Genomic DNA, 17085 nt, shown 5'->3' with positions numbered 1-17085 from the left:
CAGCACTCTTCAATTCGTTACTGCATCGTCAAAGAATTAGGTGCTCGCGTGATTATGGTCTTAAAATAATCCTGAGATATTGTACTTTAAGAAAATATTACAATTCGAATTTAGTGCTAGCTGTATAGCGTTGAAATTAATTAATTTATCCATGGAGCGCGCGCGCCGCGCTCTATAATTCGTTACAGAATCGTCAAAGAATTAGGTGCTCGCGTGATTATGGTCTTAAAATAATCCTGAGATATTGTACTTTAAGAAAATATTACAATTCGAATTTAGTGCTAGCTGTATAGCGTTGAAATTAATTAATTTATCCATGGAGCGCGCGCGCAGCGCTCTAAAGTTCCTTACAGAATCGTCAAAGAATTAGGTGCTCGCGTGATTATGGTCTTAAAATAATCCTGAGATATTGTACTTTAAGAAAATATTACAATTCAAATTTAGTGCTAGCTGTATAGCGTTGAAATTAATTAATTTATCCATGGAGCGCGCGCGCAGCACTCTTCAATTCGTTACTGCATCGTCAAGGAATTAGGTGCTCGCGTGTTTTTGGTCCCAAAATAATCCTAAGACATTGTACTTTAAGAAAATATTACAATTCGAATTTAGTGCTAGCTGCAAAAGGTTGAAATCAATTAGTTAACTCATGGAGCGCGCGCGGAGCGCCCTATAACTCGTTACAGAATCGTCAAGGAATTAGGTGCTCGCGTGTTTTTGGTCCCAAAATAATCCTAAGACATTGTACTTTAAGAAAATATTACAATTCGAATTTAGTGCTAGCTGCAAAGGGTTGAAATCAATTAATTCACTCATGGAGCGCGCGCGCAGCACTCTTCAATTCGTTACTGCATCGTCAAAGAATTAGGTGCTCGCGTGTTTTTGGTCCCAAAATAATCCTAAGACATTGTACTTTAAGAAAATATTACAATTCGAATTTAGTGCTAGCTGTATAGCGTTGAAATTAATTAATTTATCCATGGAACGCGCGCGCAGCGCTCTAAAGTTCCTTACAGAATCGTCAAAAAATTAGGTGCTCGCGTGATTATGGTCTTAAAATAATCCTGAGACATTGTACTTTAAGAAAATATTACAATTCGAATTTAGTGCTAGCTGTATAGCGTTGAAATTAATTAATTTATCCATGGAGCGCGCGCGCTGCGCTCTAAAGTTCCTTACAGAATCGTCAAAGAATTAGGTGCTCGCGTGATTATGGTCCTAAAATAATCCTGAGATATTGTACTTTAAGAAAATATTACAATTCGAATTTAGTGCTAGCTGTATAGCGTTGAAATTAATTAATTTATCCATGGAGCGCGCGCGTAGTGCTCTAAAGTTCCTTACAGAATCGTCAAAGAATTAGGTGCTCGCGTGATTATGGTCTTAAAATAATCCTGAGACATTGTTCTTTAAGAAAATATTACAATTCGAATTTAGTGCTAGCTGTATAGCGTTGAAATTAATTAATTTATCCATGGAGCGCGCGCGCCGCGCTCTATAATTCGTTACAGAATCGTCAAAGAATTAGGTGCTCGCGTGATTATGGTCTTAAAATAATCCTGAGATATTGTACTTTAAGAAAATATTACAATTCGAATTTAGTGCTAGCTGTATAGCGTTGAAATTAATTAATTTATCCATGGAGCGCGCGCGCAGCGCTCTAAAGTTCCTTACAGAATCGTCAAAGAATTAGGTGCTCGCGTGATTATGGTCTTAAAATAATCCTGAGACATTGTACTTTAAGAAAATATCACGATTCGAATTTAGTGCTAGCTGTATAGCGTTGAAATTAATTAATTTATCCATGGAGCGCGCGCGCAGCACTCTTCAATTCGTTACAGAATCGTCAAGGAATTAGGTGCTCGCGTGTTTTTGGTCCCAAAATAATCCTAAGACATTGTACTTTAAGAAAATATTACAATTCGAATTTAGTGCTAGCTGCAAAAGGTTGAAATCAATTAGTTAACTCATGGAGCGCGCGCGGAGCGCCCTATAACTCGTTACAGAATCGTCAAGGAATTAGGTGCTCGCGTGTTTTTGGTCCCAAAATAATCCTAAGACATTGTACTTTAAGAAAATATTACAATTCGAATTTAGTGCTAGCTGCAAAGGGTTGAAATCAATTAATTCACTCATGGAGCGCGCGCGCAGCACTCTTCAATTCGTTACTGCATCGTCAAAGAATTAGGTGCTCGCGTGTTTTTGGTCCCAAAATAATCCTAAGACATTGTACTTTAAGAAAATATTACAATTCGAATTTAGTGCTAGCTGTATAGCGTTGAAATTAATTAATTTATCCATGGAACGCGCGCGCAGCGCTCTAAAGTTCCTTACAGAATCGTCAAAAAATTAGGTGCTCGCGTGATTATGGTCTTAAAATAATCCTGAGACATTGTACTTTAAGAAAATATTACAATTCAAATTTAGTGCTAGCTGTATAGCGTTGAAATTAATTAATTTATCCATGGAGGGCGCGCGCAGCACTCTAAAGTTCCTTACAGAATCATCAAAGAATTAGGTGCTCGCGTGATTATGGTCTTAAAATAATCCTGAGATATTGTACTTTAAGAAAATATTACAATTTGAATTTAGTGCTAGCTGTATAGCGTTGAAATTAATTAATTTATCCATAAAGCGCGCGCGCTGCGCTCTATAATCCGTTACAGAATCGTCAAGGAATTAGGTGCTCGCGTGTTTTTCGTCCCAAAATAATCCTAAGACATTGTACTTTAAGAAAATATTACAATTCGAATTTAGTGCTAGCTGTATAGCGTTGAAATTAATTAATTTACCCATGGATCGCGCGCGGACCGCTCTACGGTTCCTTACAGAATCGTCAAAGAATTAGGTGCTCGCGTGATTATGGTCTTAAAATAATCCTGAGACATTGTACTTTAAGAAAATATCACGATTTGAATTTAGTGCTGGCCGTATAGCGTTGAAATTAATTAGTTTATCCGCGAAGCGCGCGCTGTATTGATTAATTAATTAATTTCAACACTAAGCTGCTAACACTAAATTCGAATCGTGATATTCTTTTAAAGTACAATGTCTGAGAATTATTTTAATACTATAATCATGCGAGCAACTAATTCGTAGACGATCAGATGACGGAACTTAGTGCTCAGCGCCAACGGCTGGTCTAAGTTAATTATTGTAATTGTTTTACTGTTAGCAATGGAGTCAGTTTTGGGAAATATATGTTTTCGATCATTTTAGTAACGAATATATTCATGCAGCAATCTTTTTAAGTGTTAGTGTCGACCGCGACGGTTCTGTGTTCAATATATAATGGTATATTTAAATAAATGTTATAATCTGTCAACATTTTATCGTTTTTTTAGAGCACTTAATTAGCACTTAATTAGCACTAAATTATAGTGTACTTATCTTCTCTGTAGGACTATTTTCTGATATGGGGGGGTCCAGCTTTATGGCAAGCTGGACCCCCCCATTTTTTACGCGATTTCCTGCTAAACGGTTCGAGCACCAAAATTCGGACTAGGGCACTTAATTAGCACCTAAATAGCACTAAATTTTTGACCTAGTGCGAACTTGATTTGCGCTGGTGGGGGGTCCAGCTTAATAGAGGTTACCACGATATCTGTATCGGTTATCATGAACCAGTCCTACCTCGCTCGTTCGTGTTATACTCCTTCGTCACGTAAGTAGCTGCTTTTATGGTGATTTACATGTTTTCGTGATACCATCTCCATCAGCAACCACGTGCAGCGATTAACCGTGGGCTTAATAAAAATTTACTGTGCTCCCCGCGAAAAGGAAATGCGCGCAATCCGCTTCTTCATAAGCTTCTCGTATCAAAATAGTTTATAGCGCCTACTTTCGCCACGTATAAATCCGTATCTTCGTTCTAATTCTTGCGCAGAAAGCTGTATAGGGTCGTATATTTAAATTAGAGAGAGAGAGAAAAAAAAAGAGAATCAAGCTTGCGGTGATTTTTATCACGTCCTTACACGTTTTGGAACGATACATTATTTATTCCGTTCAGGAGAAACGAGGATGCCGAATGATATAATTTTTTCCCTCGAAATCGCGCATACACATTCTCCCGCGCTTCGACTGCTTTACCGAACTATATACCATCCTTAACTCGGCCAAGGTTCACTTCGTGGCCCGTCGGGAAAACTACCGGATAAGATGAGGAGAAGAAAGCGCGCGTTGTCTTTCTCGGTCGTCCGGAAAATGCGATATCCACGCGGATACGCTTTATCGAACGGCGATTCAGAAAAACGGTGTTTCAGAGGAGTGCATAAAGGATCTCGGCACAAAATTTCAACGGGTGCTATCGGACCTTATTGTTGTCCGGAAGGTTTTCCCAAGATGAATTGATTCCGCATTAGGATACCGTTACATCGATAAAAAAATCGTTCTCTTTGTGCGACTTGATTACCTTGAACCACTGTGTGTACAAAAGCCAAGCGTCTACAGCGTCAGCAATTACGCATTTTTCACCGGCTATCGCTTTCTCTCTCTCACTCTCTCTCTCTCTCTCTCTCTCTCTCTCTCTCTCTCTCTCTCTCTCTCTCTCTCTCTCTCTCTCAAAAAAGGAAGATTCAAGCAAATAGAGTGACGGCCTTTATCTCGGCCTCATTACACCGCCGTTTGCATTTCGATTACACCTCCTACTATGTTATAATATCGTGACAACACGCACGAGGCATATACAAAAACGCACGTGCTTGCACGGAGATAACCGCTTCGCTATTTTTAGCCTAAAAATTGCCAAGTGCGTCGCATCTCGCGATAATGAGTATACAACACTCCCCGTACCCGTACACGCAGCCATATGTTTTGCGTAATTAGATGCGGGTCATCCGTCTGGATCGCGATGGAAATCGATATTCCCATCACAAAACGGCCTGTCGACGCGCCACCCGAATTTATCGTGCCGACGTGTTGTACATTTACTTTCAGTTTATTTTAATGTTTCATTAATTAGAGTGTACCCGATAAAAGCTATACGAGATACACAAAGGTATCAACGAACGAGGACGCGCCCGGCTTTCCGAAGTGTGTCGCGTCGCACAACACTAGCCTGTAGCGCAATCAAGTTTAATGCCGTCGCAGCGACCGTAAATCGATACGTGCAGAAGTTAGTCCGAATTTAAAAAAGAGAGTGCTGGACGCGCCGAGAGAGCTGGTCCACGTGCGCGATATTATTTCTCTCGTATCCGCAGTCGCGTAAAAGAGGCGCGCCCCGGCGCGAAATAAACACACGTTCCGGATCGGTCGAGAGGAGAGCGATTCGGGTGAACGTACTATTTATACATCGCCTATACAAAGACGACAACCGGGCATCTTTTCGCGTCCGTAGCGCACGGTTGAGGAATCTCAGGATCCTCGACAGAATCCGCCGTCGCAATGCAGTGGTCACGTACAATGTCCTTGACTGCTCTTTCCTCCTCCTCCTCCTCCTCCTCCTCCTCCTCCTCTTCCTTTTCCTTCTCCCTCCTTCTGTCTCTTTCCCTCTCGCGTGCACTATCGTTATCTCCCTTCTCGCTCTTCTCTCCTCCCTCGTGCCCGCCTCTCCTTTCCACACCTACACCCGATTGATCATCCGTTCTGTCGCTTCTCGTGGATGGGCATTATTTATAGCGTGGCAGCTACATGCGTCGTATAACGTGGTCGCGTTAACGCGATCAGTGTTGTACGTGGATTCTCGAAACCATTTCGCACGAGATGACGTGTTTCTGACGCCCGGAATCGTGCGTCTGATAAACGCATAGGCTCTCGACAGCACGATCGTATATGTTTCCCTGCTGATGGGGGATTAATCGAGTCGATTCCATCTCAAGCCAGCTTATAGCTCGAGTAACGTGCGAATTTCCGCCTCGAATTAATGACTCGCGGTAATACAATCGTATATTACTCATTTGTGTAATTACGATCGCTTGTGTCGGGGCCCCCGTGTGCCATCGAGGGATCCCGGGGGCACCGTGGCGATCCACTGTTCGAGCCCATTGAATATCCCTTTCGGCGTTGTTCTCGCTCTGCGAATTCCTTTCTTGTTTTCTCTCTTTTCCTCGCCCGAAGTCGCTCATTAGGATTCAGGGAACGATTAGCCCCCCCCCCCCTAAAAAATCGCGAGCTTTCACAACGGGCGAACAATGACGCGGCTGATTGGCGAACCGCTTTAGAATTAGAGGCCGAATTTTGCATTGTACATGGGCGAGACCAGACGAAACAGCTGCTTCGTCCACGCTCGTCTTCCGTCTTCTTCGTCCAGGCTCTCACCTTTTTCTCTCTCCCTCCCTCCCTCTCTTTCTTCTTCCGACGGTCCTCTCCGTCATCGTCATCGCCGCCGCGCCGCGCCGTTTTCGTCGCCCCGAGTAACGTTTCGGTAGTTTCGGGATTCCGGTCGGCCACGCTGCTTTGCGTTCGGACCTAGCATACGGCATACGGCGAACGGCCGAGACGCGGTATACATAAATGCAGGAAGTCTAAATCTGCGGGATAAAAAGTAGAGCGATCCCCGTCGATCTCGGCTCGAAGGCGTCTGCTCGGCGGCGGCCGATCCTCGCGAGAAACTCGCGCTGCACGCTATCGGCAGCATCATCTGCGCGATTCATTACGTGATATTGCGAATTTCTACGAGGCACGTAACTTGTTCGTTGAGAATTACGAGCTCGGTCTATGTAGAGAATACCGATAAATTATAATGTTCTCCTTCATGCTTTCGCCTGAAAGCCTCGCTCGAGAGTCGAGAGTTTGTTCGAGATCAAAACGCGCAAGAAAGAAAAATCCGGATGTCCGTACCAATCCTTGGTAACAAAGGATCTCGGTCGCGCGTCCTTTCCTGGAGCGGAGTTTCCGGACGGCGCGGCGCGGCGGTGCGGTGCATCGAGGCGCGAAGACTCGTTTATGCATTTTGTAGCGAGACGCGCCACTCAATAGCACGTATCGTAATGCATAAACCATGTATCGGAAGAAACACGGAGTGAAAGCCCCGCGGGGCTCGATGATCCAGATCGACCATATGATATTTTAATACCGACGTGATTCATCGTGCGACGATCGGGAAGAGAGAGCACGCTGTCATTTGAAAATATATCGATCCGAATCCCGGGAGTGCATAAGGGAGGCGAGGAGGCGAGCCGCTGCAACGCGGGATGCATTCAGAGCGCGTTTTGCACGGCCCGGAGACCGTTGTCCGCCTCTGTGCGGAATTCCCGGATTTCGCTTTTGTTCGCGCCGGTTTCTCGGCCGATCTCGCTCTCTAGGGAACCATGTATATAGGATTGACGGCGCGCGCGAGACGACAACGACGACGCCCGGCGAAAACCAGTTCCCGACGAAGAATGTAAACGGAATATCGGCGAGTCCAGTTAACCTTTTCTCGTCCTACTCTGCCTGCGCTCGCAAAAAACCCGCAGCGAACCGGCATGCATTTTCTCGCGTATGCAGTTCACGATCCCGGCATCAATCGGCCTGCGCGATGCTGCTACCGAAAATCACGCGCGCTGCATCGGGATAACGCATATAGGAGTCGGAGGGAATATTAAGCTTGTTTTGCGTTTGTACGTACATGTATATTTATTGATTTCCCCACAGGCTGCTTACGTTTCATCTCTGCACAATCATCTTAACTAATTAATCTGTTCCACAATGAAACTTATACCTTTAATAGTTACCAACTTGTTGCATTTATATCATAAAATTAAATTGCAAACGCATCTTATAAACGCAATGCATTACATGATATAAGAAATCTGAAACTCTTAAATTTTCCGGACGGTTCTTGATCCCTTTAAAGTTATCGCTCGTGACAAAATTATCGGTCGTAATCCAAAATCCATTCGAAACTCTTACGAAGGTCCTGAGGTTCATTCCGCAGGGGCGAAATTTAAACGAAACCAGTAATAGGTGGAGAACAATGCCTAAATTAAATGGCATACGATAAACCGAAAGTCAGTTTGACCTTCGCTACTTGAGCGTTAACATTTCTCCTCGCGATAACGAGCCGTGCCGTGCGTAATCAGCGTAATGCCGCGCGTATCGGCAGATAAGGGAGCCGCGCGCCGCGGCGCGGAGAGATGGCGACCCAGAATTTCGTAAAAACAAGGTCGACGCACGCGGAACAACAACTTGGCTGGTGTATATACACGCGTTATATATAATCTCGCGCGCGACGGTCTGCCTTTATAAAGCCATACGACGACGGCAACGACGACGACAGAGAGCTCCGATGTTCGTCGCGAACACGTAATAAACTTTAAAGCTGGAAAGACGGCTCGCATGCACCGGAGAGTGCAGGGGCCCACAAGCGGCGAGTATAGGTGGCTAACCTTGACGACCACTCGCAAGCGAACTTACACGTATACGCGCGCAAACAAACGTGCCCGATGATGCGCGGTGGTAGTGGTGGCGGCGGCGGCGGCGGCGGCGGCGACGGCTGAATGCCGGGATGTGCGTTTCCTCGCGTGATGGCCGTATAGTAGATGTGTCGTGGTGTGGTTGGTCGGCTGGTTTATGCCGGGCATATGGGCCAAAGGCACACTGGCCTGCCATCGACATCGAACGATGCAAAAACCGAACCAACTTCCTCAACCCTTCACGGCCCCATCAGCGTGCCTTCGGAGTATCATAACACGCACTTGCCTCGTCGTATCGAATACGAGACCGTCACGCGGACGCTTTTACGAAGAAGCGTCGTATCTCGGAAACCTGCGGCGAATATTGTTATCTGATTTGTTGAGAGATTATTATTTGCTCGCGGTCAATGTCTCTCTGTAATCAACATGCAGTAATCAACATCGATAATTAGTTTAAATTTACAATTTGTCCATGCTGTCTCGGATATTCGTTTGGACGACTCGACGCTTATAGATATTCTCAACGAGAATTTTTTCATTCGTGAAATTCCCACGGTTGCCTGCTTCCTTAAGGCTCCTGGGTAGTCACCGCGGCCATATTGAATTTTTTGCTATCGAGGCGAGAAATTAACCTATTTTATGTTGCGGTATTTTTTCCGAAATAAAAAGACATTTCAATAAAAAATCACTATAGATCGTTTCAGCACACTTCTAAAATTGACCGGATACTATCCTTTTCCCTCGACAATGAACAAACAGTCATAAAACGAAGCCTAGACATACGGAAAAACAAGCCGTTTTCGACTATCGGAAGGAGTGGAGAATGTTCCTTCCACATATGTATTTCTTGCAAATCTTACCATACGGTCAATTTTACGAGTTTCACGAATACGTTAAACGTTATAGCACAAGTACAGAGCGAATAATAAAGAAATTTAACGCAAAACGTCGCCACCGTCGACGCAGAGTTCTCGGCTCAGAGACCATAGGAGCCTTAAGCTCGTTTCGAGTACGAGGTTCTCGGAGAGTCTCGCTCACGCTCACGGGTTATCTCGATTTCCTGCGTATCGCGGCGGTTCGCCGAACTGTTTTTTTATGCAAATAACGTATAGATAATCCGTCGCCGGGCCGGTGCGCGCGCTTACTCGCGAATACAGGTTACCATCGGGCGCGTTGCAGCGGCTTCGGGAGCTTCCTAAAAAAAAACGGGCTCTCTCGCCGGGAGGACAGCGGGCGTGCCTAGGATGTTGCCATGGCGAACCTATCGACGGCATCGAAACAGGTGCGGCGCAGGTTGCTCGCTGCCGACGCGGTCCACATCTGCGAGCGCGTCTCCCTTTTCGAATGAGCGCGAAAATATTCCAACGTTAAGACAGAAGTAACACAGCGCGAGCGAGAGCCGAACTCCTTATCGATGTTTGCCGAGCTTTCGTAAACAACCGGACATATATCGGAATTGTAAAGAAAACGGCAAATTGCATAAGCATCCGACTGGAAAAAAAATCCCGGGCATACATGTTTTTTTTTTTTTTCTAGTCATTGTCGGGAAAACCAGTCGCGCTTTTGTAAAGATGTAAAACTGTTACTACTATGTTCAGGGGATTTTAAAGAAACATGAACGATCCGGCGAAGATAGCGCGGCATTTGCATGTTAAAGGATATTTGCCACTTGCTCTTGTAAAGGTACGAGCGTAAAGAGAATGTCCGAGAACGAGTGTGTGCGCGAGTTGCTTTTTTTTTCCAAGAATTTATTTATGTTCAGTCTGGATGTGCCGGTATGAATGGCCGTATTTCTGAAGCAGGCGTGTTATTATAGAGAAGAAATGGTTATTTATAAAATTTTCCTTTTTGCAGCACGTGGGCGGCCGTGAGAAAGAGGCGCGGGAAGGGGGAGAGTTGCGCATTCGGTTTATTTCTGCAGCGAAAATTAGTCCGAATCGGACGGAACGCGGCACACATTTATCCTAGATTATTCCGCGTAGAGATATATATATATATACGCAATACGCGCCGTCTCGGCGCGCGAGACCGCATCCCGCTTCCGAATAATCCGCTAATAGAACATCGCGTTTCGCAACTCGCCGGCGCCGCGGCGCAATGATCTTGAAAACTCCTCCCTTTTTTTTCGTCCGCGACCGCAATCTCTACGGCGCGTCGCGTCCCGCCGTGCGCGCGATGCGATGGTATATAGGTAACCCGTATGCGCGCACGTGTGCACACACGCTCGTAGCTAATAACGCGTTACCCGCGTATCTAAATATTGCGCACGGCGCAGATCGAGCGCGCGCCGACGAGATTAAAGCTCCGCGATCGGGCCGATGTTCGGCCGATTAAAGCCCGTATCAGACTATCGACTGCGAAGACCGACCCGACTGCCGATCGCGACTGCCGACTCACATTTAGCCAATAGACCATGGTCTATTGGCTAGATGTGAGTCGGCAGTCATGGTCTATTGGCTAAATGTGAGTCGGCAGTCGCGATCGGCAGTCGGGTCGGTCTTCGCAGTCGATAGTCTGATACGGGCTTAAGGCGCGTACCCCGAGGAGAGGAGTAAGTCCCATCGTGTTTCGCGATGCTCACCCGCATCGACCCCGAATCTCATTACGCGAATCTCTCTCCTCGGCTATTTTCATCGATCGCCCGAGACTATTCGCAACGACGGTCTAAAATTACCCCGTAACGCCGCATCCGCCCCGAACTTTTCGCCCCGCGACGCGGACCTTACGCGTCCCCGATAAAAGCGCGGTGTCCGCGATCATGCGCGCGCGGGCGCGCGTTCGCCAAAAAATTATTTCGCGAAACGCATCCGCACGCGCGTACGCTCTAATCGTTCGCGTTCACGTTCACCGGGCCGTCTACCGCCGCCCGAGGGTGAGAGCGGGAGGGGGGTAGCGGCGAGGCGGAGGAAGGGGGAGGGCGAAAAACATCTCCCTGACTCCGATCGAACGTTCCCTCACACGCACGCGTGTGGTGCCCCCCTCGTGCACGAGTACGCGCGTACACACGCTTGCGCGTTCGCCCGCGATCCTCCTCCCGCCTTCCCGCGCGTCCCCCCCTTATCGGATTCCCTATTACCCGCACGCTCGCTCCGACGGCGCAAATTTCGGTCACACCTGGTAGAATCCCCACGCAAGTGAGAGGAGAGAAAGAGAGAGAGAGGGCCTTCGGTGGCTCGCGCACGCTCGACATTGCACAGCGCGCCGTGCAAGGCTCCCGTCCGTCTGCCTCCCCTTCCTAGTTGTTTCCCCTGTTTCCCACCATCTCTCGGGTGTTTCCTCCACTCCCGGACCCCCGACCGAGCGGCCTCTCGGTGTGGAGGGAGGACGGGCAGAGGGAGCCCGAGAGAGGGGAAGCGGTCGACTCTCCCGTTTCGGCCGTGCACTAGAACTTGACTCCTAAGCTTCTCGCAGTGGCGGCACAAGCTCTATCGGTGGCTTCTTTCCGCTCGCTTCGTCCGTCCCTCTCTCTCTCTCTCTCTCTTTCTCGCCATCGTCTGGTAATCTTTCTCTTTTACTGTCTCCTTCTCTCCCGTCCTTCTCCCGCCTTTCGTTCCATCGAATTCTTTCATCCCTCTCCGTCCTCCGGCAGCGGCACGCGAGACTCACTTGGCGAGGTCTCGAGCGGCGCGGTTGTGTTTCCATCATCGTCGACGCCGACGCCGCCGCCGCCGCCGTCGTCGTCGACGTCGCGGTGCACGTTTTCATCGATTCGCGACGGCCGACGAGTTACGACGAACGCGAATGACTTGGCTCGTAAATCCGTCGCGATTTCTCGGTAAAAAGAGAGAAGGAGAGAGAGAGAGAGAGAGAGAGGAGAACTTCGGTTGGAGTCTCTAGCCGATGGATTCCGTCGCGGCGACTGTGGCTTTTTATTTATTTATATTTTGTTTATTTCGTCGCGATCGTCAGCTGGGATCTCTGTGCACGAGTCACGTTCAATAAAGTCATTACGACCGTCCGTCGTTTGCGATAATAACCACCGTGGTCTTGCGTCTAATGAGTCGCGTCGGCATATACACGCCGGCAGTGAAAGGAAAAGCCGATAGTTCCGTCTTTCAATGCTCTCAAAAATTGCTTTGCGGTTACCCGAAGAGAATGGGAATATCCGCCTCTTATGCAGAAATTACTCCTCGCGTGACTCTATTACGTGCGCGCCTCCAAAAATTGCCGCGAACTTTCCATATGTTCCATTATCCAAAAGTTTTAACTTCCTTTAAATTGTTCGCAAAAAATGAGAGCCTCCACCGTCTCCTCCTTTCGTCCCCCGGCCGAAATTTCGTTCGATCGCGATCGCGACCACGACCGCACGGAATCGGCTTCCGCGACATCGAGAACCGCGATGCTCTCGCATTATAATTATCGATAAAGAATCCCGCAGCTGCCGAGGCCGTCCGAGAGGAACGATCGACCGAACGAACGAGCATTCGTTCGTTCGCGTTCTCTCTCGTTCTCCCTCGTATATAGCGGGCAACAAAAGTGCAAGTGGAAGAAGCGGAGCGTTAGCCGCCGGGCGGGACTTTGTTGCACTCCTTCTCCCCTGGCCCCTCTTTTCGCTCCCCCTCCTCGTCCGCTCACTCGTTCGCCGACTCCTCCTCGCGTCCTCTCGCCGTTCCTCTGACCTCTCTACTCTCCTGGCCACTCTCCGCCCGTCCCAGTCTCCCCCTCTCGTCCCGAGACTGCACGCTCACATGCAACGAGAGCCAGACCGGCCGGCTGGCACTCAGTCGCCTTTAGCGCCGTGCATCTCCGAGTCAGTCAGTCAGTCAGTCAGTCAGTCATTGAGTCAGTCAGTCGGTGAATCGGGTCGCTCGGGTACGCGCGAAAGGTATCACCGTTTTCTCTTTCTCTCTCTTTCTCTCTATCTCCTCCCTCTTTCTCTCTTTCGCTCTCTCCTCGATATACCGTATGTAACTACACACTTTACTCTCACCTCGCTCTTTCTCTTTTTCTCTCTCTCCTCTCATTCTTACCTTTCTCCTCGTTTACCCGTTCCTTCGCCGTGCCTCTTTCTTCTCCCCTTTCCCTCTTTTCACTCGTAGGCCCCTTCGCTCGCGCCGGTGACCGGGTCGCGCGTCCGCGTCCGATGCGTCACGGATTCTCTTCTCTTCTTCCTCTCTCCCTCGTCCTCTCCTCCGAGAGTGCATCGTCCAGTGCGCGACGTTTACTTTCCGCGTTCTCGTGCGGCGCGTCGGCGAGAGAACGGAACGCGCGCGCTGAGCGTGCGTTCCGGCGGGTTCGACGATCGGTTTCGCGTGAGGGAATTCACGCGCTCGAAGCCTTCAGGTCTCTCGGGCTCGAAGATCGGAGGGAAAAGTGGATGCACGCTGTGTGTGTAATATGTCTGGGAAAAGCGCAATGGTGTTAGAAACTGCCGCCGCCGCTGCCACGCTGGTGGGAAAAACCTCCGGAATGGGCGCGCATTTGTGCCCACGCTCCCGAAATTCGAGAAGATCGCTCACTCTCTCTCTCTCTCTACATCTCTCTTTCTCTCGGTGCAGCGAACGCGATTTGTTGTTGCTCCGCGCGCGAGCGTGCCGGACGGAGCGAGGCGAGGCAAAGCGAGAGGCGAGAGACGAGCGGATGTGCACGGCTCGAAACTCGCGCGGGGACTCTCTGCGCTAGTTCTTCTCGCGCTGCCAAATCTCGCGCTGGCCACGAACTCGCTCGCTCGCTCGGACGTTGCACGTTTCGTGTTGCTTATTTTCGTCGCTGACGACGCGGCGCGTATGCACGCCGCAAGGCGAAGGCTTCGTTAAGTTGGTTAACCCTTCTGTCGCTGCACGCCAGAGAAGTTCGCGGTTGACACGGCAAGCAAATTCTTGATACTAAACTTGGCTAAGTCTTTCTGTGGAATGCGCATTTCTGTCGCTGTAATTTCATGGTCAATGTGTTTCCAAATTCTCGAGAGAACGGTGTAAATCAAATTTTTGCATTACTCTGTTATTGTTATTGTAATTATAAATTTATAAATCAAGATCTTATGAGAATGTCATTTTAAAAAATTACAATTTTTCTCGCGCTGAGTTTTATCACATTTTATTTCTTCATATTTCTCATCGTGATAAATTTTCACGATTGCTTCTTTTATTTTTGCCAAGTTTAGGATCAAGAAACGATTAGGTCAGTTGGCGAAGAGATCCTTCCAAGTTTTGATTAAAAATTTCTAAGCACTCGGGATTAATCGTCGCGAGTAACTTATTTCTCGAAATATTAGTAGATATACTATTAGGTGATCGGAGTGAAGACGGTAAAGACACAAACGTAACAGAGTCAAAGTGAAAAAACAGTCTCACTTTTTTCATTAATTACATTTTTATTCAAAGAGCAATCTTTCGTCGCTGTTCAACCCTCTCGTAGATCGAGCTCGACTCCTTTTCTCTTAGCTCCGCGAGGAGCTTTTCGAATCGCGTGAATCTGCAACCGTTCCCCCGGGCGCGAGTCAGTAATCTGGCGTTTAAAGGGTTAACCGCGGCGCGTCCGACGTGTACGATTATATCGGAGCCACGAGGCGCGTCGGTTGTCGCGATCGATAGCGCGCCAAGTCGCCACGGTGTGCCAATGGGTTTCCCTGCACCGCTGCACCGGCCGTCGACGTTCTGTTTACACGCCAGTCGAGTCGATCGCGGCAGCTGCGGGAGAGCGAGAGTGCATATCCCGGGCCCGTCCTTCGGGAACGTTTTCGCGACCTTCGCGCGAGCGATCGCGCGAAAGCTGCATTTTGACGGCGGCAGCGACGGAGGCGGTGGTGGCGGTGGCGGTGGCGGTGGCGGTGGCGGCGGTGACCGCCCTCGACGGCGTCGCAAGAGATCGATAAACGGCGGCTATACAGCCGTACGGTGGCCTTGCCTGGGTCGACGGGCCGCGCGCGAAACGCGCGGCTTAACGCGAGAGACGGTGAACCCTTTCTGTCTCTATGTCTCTCTTTCTCTTTCTCTCTTTCTTCGATCACGGCACGTTCATCGCGGGCACGCGGAAGTAATCTCGAAATAATCCCTCGACTAAATTTAACAGCGGGGAACGATCGGCCGATGGCCACCAAAATATAGGCGGCAACTCGCGGAGGGATGAGAAGAGAAACGCGAACTGGCGCTGGTCTGTTACTTGTCTAAAGTTATTACGGGTATAGCCGCCGGCGTGGATTATTTTCGCGAATTTTACTGTCTATAAAAAGGAGGTGAAAAAAAAAATACGGCTAAATACCAGCGTCGCTCGGAGTCTCCCGTGTCCACTGATAATCGTCGCAGGCCATCGGGGCGCGTTTCAAATCCTTGCCATATCAGCCTCGCCGTTTATTTCGCCGTGCCAAGTAGCTACCAGCCGTCGAAGCCAGAAACGCCGCGAGTCGTCACCGTCGCGCTTTTGAGCGCGCCTCGATGATCCGAACGCGTGTCGTCACGTGCTATACTTGAACCCGTGCGGAGTAACGACAGGCGCAATGACTTCTCTGAAGCCGCATATCGCGCCGCGAATCCCGCCGCGGCTGCTAAACGCGCGCGCGCACGTGCTTCGCGAAATTTTACACTCCGTTCGACACGTTTTTCCTCGCGCGTTAAATTCGTCTGCGATCCGCGCATTAGATTCAACTTTGCGCCGCTTATTGGCCTTGCGTCTTCGCATTCTCCAGTGAGACGACAGAAAGAGAGATGGAAAGATTATTTATATTCAACTTTATTTCCTAAAACAATCGAAAGCGTCCAAAAGATTATAATATAATTTATTTCATCTTTACTTTAAAGCGCGAATAAAAATTGGCTACTGAGAGCTTACAATTAAAAATAAAATTGTTACTACTATGTTACCGCTAAGAGCACTTGTTACGTTAAAATTTCAAAGGCAAACATTAATACTTTTCTATCCCTGTGTTTTAATGAGAACGCCAAAGTCCGTTTAAGCTAACTGCTTGAGTTTTATTTTATCGAACCATAAAAAAAGTTATATAAAAACTTAAATTGAAGGAGAATTTTTGTACGGCCAAACTCGGAGGGTTTTTGCTCGGGTCTCCCAGACCCGATGGTAATGATCTAGGGTTAAGAAGTTAATTAGAAAACCGTTGGATATTGAGATCGACATTATATTTCAAATTTATTAAAAAAAACGCGCGATAGATATACGGCACGTGCCGTACAACATCGTCGTTTCATCATTGCGCTTTTCGAACGACTTGGCGAATCTGTCAGACACATGCGTACATGTGTATGGCTTTGCGTGTGCGTGAGTGTTATACCTGAATCTACTTGACAACCATAGCCCGATGACTTCTCGCCGCGCACCGTCGTATATACGCGTCGTCTCCTACGGGCGCTATACATATCGCAATTGTTGAAAATTCAATAAGCTGTCCTGATGCAGACAGCGCGCGGGCTCGTATTGTGGAAAATCAATGCTTCGAGATGACATTTACAGCGCGCCGCGTTGCATACGCGCACAAAGCCGAACTGCCGCACGAATCGCGAACGTAACGTCGTCGTCGTCGTCGTCGTCGTCGTCGTCGTCGTCGTCGTCGTCGTACGTCTTCTGTAAAAGCCTCGTTTTCAGCGCGTGACCCTAAATGTCACGACATTTAGACACTCGTAATAGTGTACGGTATATTGCTCGTCAGCATCCGCGCGAGTACAAACTTATACGCGTTCTTGCATTTTACGTTATTTAAACGAATCGCGACCGCCGACGCCGATCGCGATATGGCGGTTTCGTTTTTAGGCGGATAAACCGCAGCGGAAAATCCATTCTCTACTGTATCACAACGAAAACCCGA

General features: G+C 48.2%; 1 protein-coding gene and 1 long non-coding RNA gene across 10 annotated transcripts in view; one reads left to right on the top strand and one right to left on the bottom strand.

The window, feature by feature from the left end:
• The window catches only part of Usp (retinoid X receptor ultraspiracle), a 74480-nt gene that overhangs the window by 14740 nt on the left and 42655 nt on the right, over positions 1-17085 (top strand). For 2 of the 9 annotated variants that reach the window (XM_077413620.1, XM_077413613.1), the window contains exon 1: positions 12907-13155. The exons of 3 other annotated variants lie outside the window; for them this stretch is intronic. The gene's annotated coding sequence lies outside the window, so the exon portion shown is untranslated. Of the gene's footprint in view, positions 1-11809; positions 11828-12083; positions 12106-12892; positions 13156-17085 lie in introns of those variants that run through there. 4 more of the 9 variants (XM_077413641.1, XM_077413648.1, XM_077413664.1 and 1 more) reach the window with 4 other exon arrangements.
• Positions 7304-17085, bottom strand: part of LOC143901440 (uncharacterized) — a 31084-nt gene continuing 21302 nt past the window's right edge. The window contains exons 2-3 of the long non-coding RNA XR_013258073.1: positions 13301-13671; positions 7304-9666 (exon numbers count right to left, since the gene is read on the bottom strand). This is a non-coding gene — a long non-coding RNA (uncharacterized LOC143901440). The remainder of the gene's footprint in view (positions 9667-13300; positions 13672-17085) is intronic.

The sequence above is a fragment of the Temnothorax americanus genome, unplaced genomic scaffold, assembly GCF_048541705.1.
Source record: "Temnothorax americanus isolate GAGA-0224 unplaced genomic scaffold, ASM4854170v1 Scaffold10, whole genome shotgun sequence".
Taxonomy (NCBI): Eukaryota; Metazoa; Arthropoda; class Insecta; order Hymenoptera; family Formicidae; genus Temnothorax; species Temnothorax americanus.
This window is presented reverse-complemented; position numbering and strand designations above follow the sequence as displayed.